The following is an 8,073-nucleotide window of genomic DNA, read 5'->3' on the forward strand; positions in this document are numbered from 1 at the left end:
CCCAACTGTTTTTGGGTGTCCTATGAAGATGCATTTATCCGCTTTGGGTTCGAGCTTATCAGCCTGAAACTTTTTCACATAAGCGTCGCAGCCCCAAACTTTTAAGAAACGATAGCTTAGGTTTCTCTAAACCATAGTTCATACGGTGTCGTCTCAACGGAATTGCGTGGTGCCCTATTTAGAGTGAATGCGGTTGTCTCCAATGCCTAACCCATAAACGATAGTGGTAATTCGGTAAGAGATATCATGGTATGCACCATATCCAATAGGGTGCAGTTATGATGTTCGGACACACCATCACACTATGGTGTTCCAGGCGGTATTAGTTGTGAAACAATTTCCACAATGTCTGAATTGTGTGCCAAACTCGTAACTCAGATATTCATCTCTATGATCATATCATAGAGATTTTATCCTCTTGCCACGACGATCTTCAACTTCACTATGAAATTACTTGAACCTTTCAATAATTCAGACTTGTGTTTCATGAAGTAAATATACTCAGCATCTACTCAAATCATCTGTGAAGCAAGATAACGATATCCACTGCATGCCTCAGCACTCATTGGACTGCACACATCAAAATGTATTACTTCCAACAAGTTGCTTTCTTGTTCCATCTTACTGAAAACGAGGCCTTTCAGTCATCTTGCCCATGTGGTATGATTTGCATGTCTCAAGTGATTCAAAATCAAGTGAGTCCAAACGATCCATCTGTATGGACTTTCTTCATGCATATATACTAATAGACATGGTTCGCATGTCTCAATCTTTTCAAAAACGAGTGAGTCCAAAGATCCATCAACATGGAGCTTCTTCATGCGTTTTATACCAATATGACTCAAGTGGCAGTGCCACAAGTATGTGGTACTATCATTACTATCTTATATCTTTTGGCATGAACATGTGTATCACTACGATCGAGATTCAATAAACCATTCATTTAGGTGCAAGACCATTGAAGGTATTATTCAAATAGACAGAGTAACCATTATTCTCCTTGAATGAATAACCGTATTGCGATAAACATAATCCAATCATGTCTATGCTCAATGCAAACACCAAATAACAATTATTTAGGTTTAACACCAATCTCGATGGTAGAGGGAGCATGCGATGCTTGATCACATCAACCTTGGAAACACTTCCAACACATATCGTCATCTCACCTTTAGCTAGTCTCCGTTTATTCCGTAGCCTTTTATTTTGAGTTACCAACACTTAGCAACCGAACCGGTATCTAATACCCTGGTGCTACTAGGAGTACTAGTAAAGTACACATTAATATACTTCTGTCGACCTTGCCTGCCTTCTCATCTACCAAGTATCTAGGGTAGTTCTACTTCAGTGACCGTTCCCCTCATTACAGAAGCACTTAGTCTCGGGTTTGGGTTCAACCTTGGGTTTCTTCGCTGGAGCAGCAACTGATTTGCCGTTTCATGAAGTATCCCTTCTTGCCCTTGCCCTTCTTGAAACTAGTGGTTTTACTAACCATCAACAATTGATGCTCCTACTTGATTTCTACTTTCGCGGTGTCAAACATCGCGAGTTGCTCAAGGATCATCATGTCTATCCCTGATATGTTATAGTTCATCATGAAGCTCTAATAGCTTGGTGGCACTGACTATGGAGAACCATCACTATCTCATCTGGAAGACAACTCCCACTCGATTCAAGCGATCGTAGTACTCAGACAATCTGAGCACATGCTCAACGATTGAGTTTTTCTCCCTTAGTTTGCAGGCTTAAGAAACTTGTCAGAGGTCTCAGACCTCTTGACGTGGGCACTAGTCCGAAATCCCAATTTCAGTCTTTGGAACATCTCATATGTTCTGCGACGTTTCAAAAACGTCTTTGGTGCCACAATTTTAAACCGTTAGCATCACACACTGAACTATCACGTAGTCATCAAAACGTGTATGTCAGATGTTTCGCAACATCTACAGACGACGCTCGAGGTTCAGCACACCGAGCGGTGCATTAAGGACATAAGCCTTCTGTGCAGCAATGAGGACAATCCTCAGTTTACGGACCCAGTCCGCATAATTGCTACTATCAACTTTCAACTAAATTTTCTCTAGGAACATATCTTTAGTAGAACTAAAGCGTAAGCTACGACATAATTTGCAAAGACCTTTTGACTATGTTCATGATAATTAAGTTCATCTAATCAAATTATTTAATGAACTCCCACTCAGATAGACATCCCTCTAGTCATCTAAGTGATACATGATCCGAGTCAACTAGGCCATGTCCGATCATCACGTGAGACGGACTAGTCATCATCGGTGAACATCTCCATGTTGATCGTATCTACTATACGACTCATGTTCGACCTTTCGGTCTCTTGTGTTCCGAGGCCATGTCTGTACATGCTAGGCTCGTCAAGTCAACCTAAGTGTTTCGCATGTGTAAATCTGGCTTACACCCGTTGTATGCGAACGTTAGAATCTATCACACCCGATCATCACGTGGTGCTTCGAAACAACGAACCTTCGCAATGGTGCACAGTTAGGGGGAACACATCTCTTGAAATTTTAGAGAGGGATCATCTTATTTATGCTACCGTCGTTCTAAGCAAATAAGATGTAAACATGACAAACATCACATGCAAATCATAAAGTGACATGATATGGCCAATATCATCTTGCGCCTTTTGATCTCCATCTTCGAGGCGCGGCATGATCACCTTCGTCACCGGCATGACACCATGATCTCCATCATCATGATCTCCATCATCGTGTCTTCATGAAGTTGTCTCGCCAACTATTACTTCTACTACTATGGCTAACGGTTAGCAATAAAGTAAAGTAATTACATGGCATTTTTCATTGACACGCAGGTCATACAATAAATTAAGACAACTCCTATGGCTCCTGCCGGTTGTCATACTCATCGACATGCAAGTCGTGATTCCTATTACAAGAACATGATCAATCTCATACATCACATATATATAACTCATCACATCCTTTTGGCCATATCACATCACATAGCATACCCTGCAAAAACAAGTTAGCCGTCTTCTAATTGTTGTTGCATGTTTTACATGGCTGCTATGGGTTTCTAGCAAGAACGTTTCTTACCTACGCAAAAGCCACAATGGTGATATGCCAATTGCTATTTACCCTTCATAAGGACCCTTTTCATCGAATCTAATCCAACTAAAGTGGGAGAGACAGACACCCGCTAGCCACCTTATGCATCAAGTGCATGTCAGTCGGTGGAACCTGTCTCACGTAAGAGTACGTGTAAGGTCGGTCCGGGCCGCTTCATCCCACAATGCCGCCGAATAAAGATAAGACTAGTAACGGCAAGCAAATTGAACAAATCATCGCCCACAACTAATTTGTGTTCTACTCGTGCATAGAATCTACGCATAGACCTAGCTCATGATGCCACTGTTGGGGAACGTAGCAGAAATTCAAAATTTTCTACGCATCACCAAGATCAATCTATGGATTAACTAGCAATGAGAGAGAGGGGAGTGCATCTTCATACCCTTGAAGATCGCGATGCGGAAGCGTAGAAAGAACGCGGTCGGTGGAGTCGTACACGAAGCGATTCAGATCGCAGCCGAATCCAATCTAAGCACCGAACAACGGTGCCTCCGCGTTCAACACACATGCAGCCCGGTGACGTCTCCCGCGCCTTGATCCAGCAAGGGAGAGGGAGAGGTTGGGGAAGACTCCGTCCAGCAGCAGCACGACGGCGTGGTGGTGGTGGAGGAGCATGGCACTCTAGCCGGGCTTCGCCAAGCACTGCGAGAGACGAGGAGGGAGAGGGGTAGGGCTGCGCCAAGAGAGAGGGAGACTCGTGTCATCTGCAGCCCCAAAACCCCCACTATTTATAGGAGGAGGGGAGGAGGGTGCGCCCCCTCTAGGGTTCCCACCCTAGGGGTGGCGGCCAGCCCTAGATTGGATGGAGGGGGCGGCCAAGAGGGGGAGAGAGGGGGGCAAGCCCTAGGGTGGGCCTTAGGCCCATCTGCGCCTAGGGTTTTCCCCCTTCCCCCTTCCCTGCGCCTTGGGCCTCTTGTGGGAAGCGCACCAGCCCACCTAGGGGCTGGTCCCTTCCCACACTTGGCCCACGCAGGCCTCCGGGGTTGGTGGCCCCTCCCGGTAGACCCCCGGAACCCTCCGGTGGTCCCGGTACATTACCGGTGACGCCCGAAACTCTTCCGGTGGCCAAAACCTCACTTCCTATATATTATTCTTTACCTCCGGACCATTCCGGAACTCCTCGTGACGTCCGGGATCTCATCCGGGACTCCGAACAACATTCGGTAACCACGTACATCTATTCCCTATAACCCTAGCGTCATCGAACCTTAAGTGTGTAGACCCTACGGGTTCGGGAACCATGTAGACATGACCGAGACGTTCTCCGGCCAATAACCAACAGCGGGATCTGGATACCCATGTTGGCTCCCACATGTTCCACGATGATCTCATCGGATGAACCACGATGTCGGGGATTCAATCAATCCCGTATACAATTCCCTTTGTCAATCGGTACGTTACTTGCCCGAGATTCGATCGTCGGTATCCCAATACCTTGTTCAATCTCGTTACCGGCAAGTCACTTTACTCGTACCATAACGCATGATCCCGTGGCTAACTCCTTAGTCAAATTGAGATCATTATGATGATGCATTACCGAGTGGGCCCAGAGATACCTCGCCGTCATACGGAGTGACAAATCCCAGTCTCGATTCGTGCCAACCCAACAGACACTTTCGGAGATACCTGTAGTGCACCTTTATAGCCACCCAGTTACGTTGTGACGTTTGGTACACCCAAAGCATTCCTACGGTATCCGGGAGTTGCACAATCTCATGGTCTAAGGAAATGATACTTGACATTAGAAAAGCTCTAGCAAACGAATTACACGATCTTGTGCTATGCTTAGGATTGGGTCTTGTCCATCACATCATTCTCCTAATGATGTGATCCCGTTATCAATGACATCCAATGTCCATGGTCAGGAAACCATAACCATCTATTGATCAACGAGCTAGTCAACTAGAGGCTTGCTAGGGACATGTTGTGGTCTATGTATTCACACATGTATTACGGTTTCCAATTAATACAATTATAGCATGAATAACAGACAATTATCATGAACAAGGAAATACAATAATAACCATTTTATTATTGCCTCTAGGGCATATTTCCAACACAGCCGCCGCCATCAACCTTCGACCGCTGCATCGACCTGAACGTACCAGAGCTCCTCCGCGCGCAGCCGCTGCTCAACAACATCCGTAAGTCTCCCCTTTCTCTTACCATAGATATGCGCTTAGGGTTTTCGTTGTTCATCGGTGTTCGTCGCCGCCCTTCTTTTCCCTTGTTTATATCCGTGGATTAGATCCAAAAACCACATAGGTATCGTGCGGTAGTAGTTTAAACTACATAGATCTCGTGCTTTAGCAGTTTCAGCACCTGTTTGATATCCAACTCATCTCATCTTGGTGAACCTTCAGTACACTGGAATTTAGGTCAGAATATATTTTGTTTTTCCCATGCGCGGTAGATCTGAAATTACCATAGCAAGATGTGAAACTTGTTTCTTCCTTCTCTTACACCCTTTGAATACCAGATTGGCTGGTTTAACCTCACAGAAAAAATGATGACCCGGTAGATACCATTAGTCCCCTGTTGAACCGCCAATGCATTACACTATTCCATTGCCAGACTCCGGTTTACCAATATGCTAGTATCCTCATACCGCTGTTGTATAGTTGTCCACTGTAAATCTTAAACCGGTAATACTCATGTTTCAGATTTTCCTTGTCATGGCTAAACAAGTTTATGAGTGCAATTGGGCTCCCTCTCGAGTAATCGAGGAGCAATTAAACAACCTTGTTAAGACGGGCGCCCTAGCCAAGAAAGATGTCATCCACTGGAGGGTCCCTGGCCCAGAAAATCCTCCTACACCCAAGGATGGAGAAGTAATCGTGTTTGCTGATCATCTCGGACGAGGTTTTAGCCCTCCCGGTTCAAAAAAATTCTGAGATGTGCTAGCCAATTTTCAGCTGCGCCCTCAAGACATCGGCCCCAACTCTGTTACCAATATCTGCCACTTCCAATTATTCTGTGAAGCTTATCTGCAAGAGGAACCTACAGTCGAACTGTTTAGGGATTTCTTTCATTTAAACCATCGCATCGAGTTCTCAGATGGACCCAATACAGAACTGGGCGGGATGGCGGTTCAGAAGAGAAAAGAAGTCACCTTCCCCCATCCCAAACTCTACAGTCACCCCAAAGAGTGGAACCAAACTTGGTTATACTACATGGATACCTCTCCATCTGACGAAAACCCCCTGCCGGGTTACCGCCCTGAATGCCTGAGCAACACACACTCGTTTCCTCAGAGGCTGACAGCAAGAGAACGGGCCAACTATGCTCCCCAACTTTCGAAGCTTAGAGCCTTCATGGCGAACGGTTTGACAGGAGTCGATCTTGCTCGTTGCTGGATAAGCTGGAGCATTCCGCCCTTAAGCCGGCGCCCCAGTTTGATGTGTGAGTACACGGGGAGTTTGAAGGATGCTCAGCGGCACATTGACATTCAGCTTACAGATGACGAAGTCACTGAGGTTGTAAAGAAAATTCTGAACGAACCGGAGGCCGTCTGTGCCCAAACCGGGCTACTCCCTTTCTGCACCTTCAATAAACCACCAGCTGTAAGAATCATATAATCCTTTGTGTCTGAATTTACTTCTGTAGAAATATTCTCTGAAAGTGTGATTATTTTTCTGATAGGGTGATGATCCGTTCTGGAACAAGAGACCATCACAAGATAAACCGGCAAAACCGCAAGACAAACCAGTCAAGCCAGTTCGTCCAAAGACCAAGGTTGTCAAGAAACCTGCCAAGAGAAGGACCACTGCATCCTCCGATCTACCAGCTGACGACAATGTGCGTAATCCGGAATCAGAGGTAGAACTTGACTCTCTTGGTTTATTTTTCGTACATCTCATTGACAATGATTATTATAAGGACGACGCTGAAGGCAGTCACGCTGAGGACATAGAGGTAACTATTCTTTCCTCCGATTCAGATCCTCTGCCAACATCGAAAATCCGTCAAGCAAACCGGAAAGTAAAATTTTCTCACCCTCTTGCTTATTTGGATCCAAACTTTCTTTTGAAGACGCAGCAACACGAAGCTCGCCGTACAACCCGGCACAACGGCCAGGTAGTTACCTCCGCCGGTTTACCGAACAGTCCGGTTCGGAAACGCCGATTAGAGGTCTCTTATCCCATTGATACTTCATGCCCAAAAGCAGGTTGTTTTCGCCAGCCTCTTAACCCGTCTGATTCAAATTATCAGGGTACTTCTCACTCATCCTCTGGCGAGTCTTCGGCCACACAGCTTCCACCTCTCAAAACAGTTCCTGGGTGAGTTATGCACATGTCTTTATTCTTGATATGTTATCTTTTCATACTGTACTGATCCTTATGTCTTATCTTTTCGCAGCGCCAAGCCAAGACCCAGCAAGAAAGCTTGGTTAAACAAACCGGCTGATGAAAATGTAGCTGCTGAACCGGAAACAACTCCAGAGCTGGAAGAAACCGATGCTGGCGCCATGCTTCACGATCCGCCGCTTCAAGACCATGATTTCCTTGCTGAACAAGTGCAAGTTGATACTATAAGTCATGCAGACCGGCCAACCAGCCCTGTCCGAACTGGTGAGAAACCGGTCAGTCCAGCGAAGGACACTGATAAACCGCCAACTCCGGCAAGAGCTGCTGATGAACAAGATGATGATGTTATGATTACTGACACTGGCCACTCCACTCCAGGCAACCCTGTAGCTTTGTCAAAGCATACTGCCAAGGATGATCTCTCTGCTATTGGCAAGGGCAAATGGAATGCCGATTTATCAAGCTTCGCCAACCTCAATGTTCAAGATATTCACTCTGGCTTCTTGAACCGTCTGTATACCAGTCGTGACTATGAAGCTAGTTTGGTAAACTTGATGAAGGAACGATATGAGGTAACTACTATTTTTCTCCTTTGTCCAATTGCAGTTCATCAGCTCATAGTAGCTCCCAAGTGACGGTTGATGATA

The sequence above is a fragment of the Triticum aestivum genome, chromosome 1D, assembly GCF_018294505.1.
Source record: "Triticum aestivum cultivar Chinese Spring chromosome 1D, IWGSC CS RefSeq v2.1, whole genome shotgun sequence".
Taxonomy (NCBI): Eukaryota; Viridiplantae; Streptophyta; class Magnoliopsida; order Poales; family Poaceae; genus Triticum; species Triticum aestivum.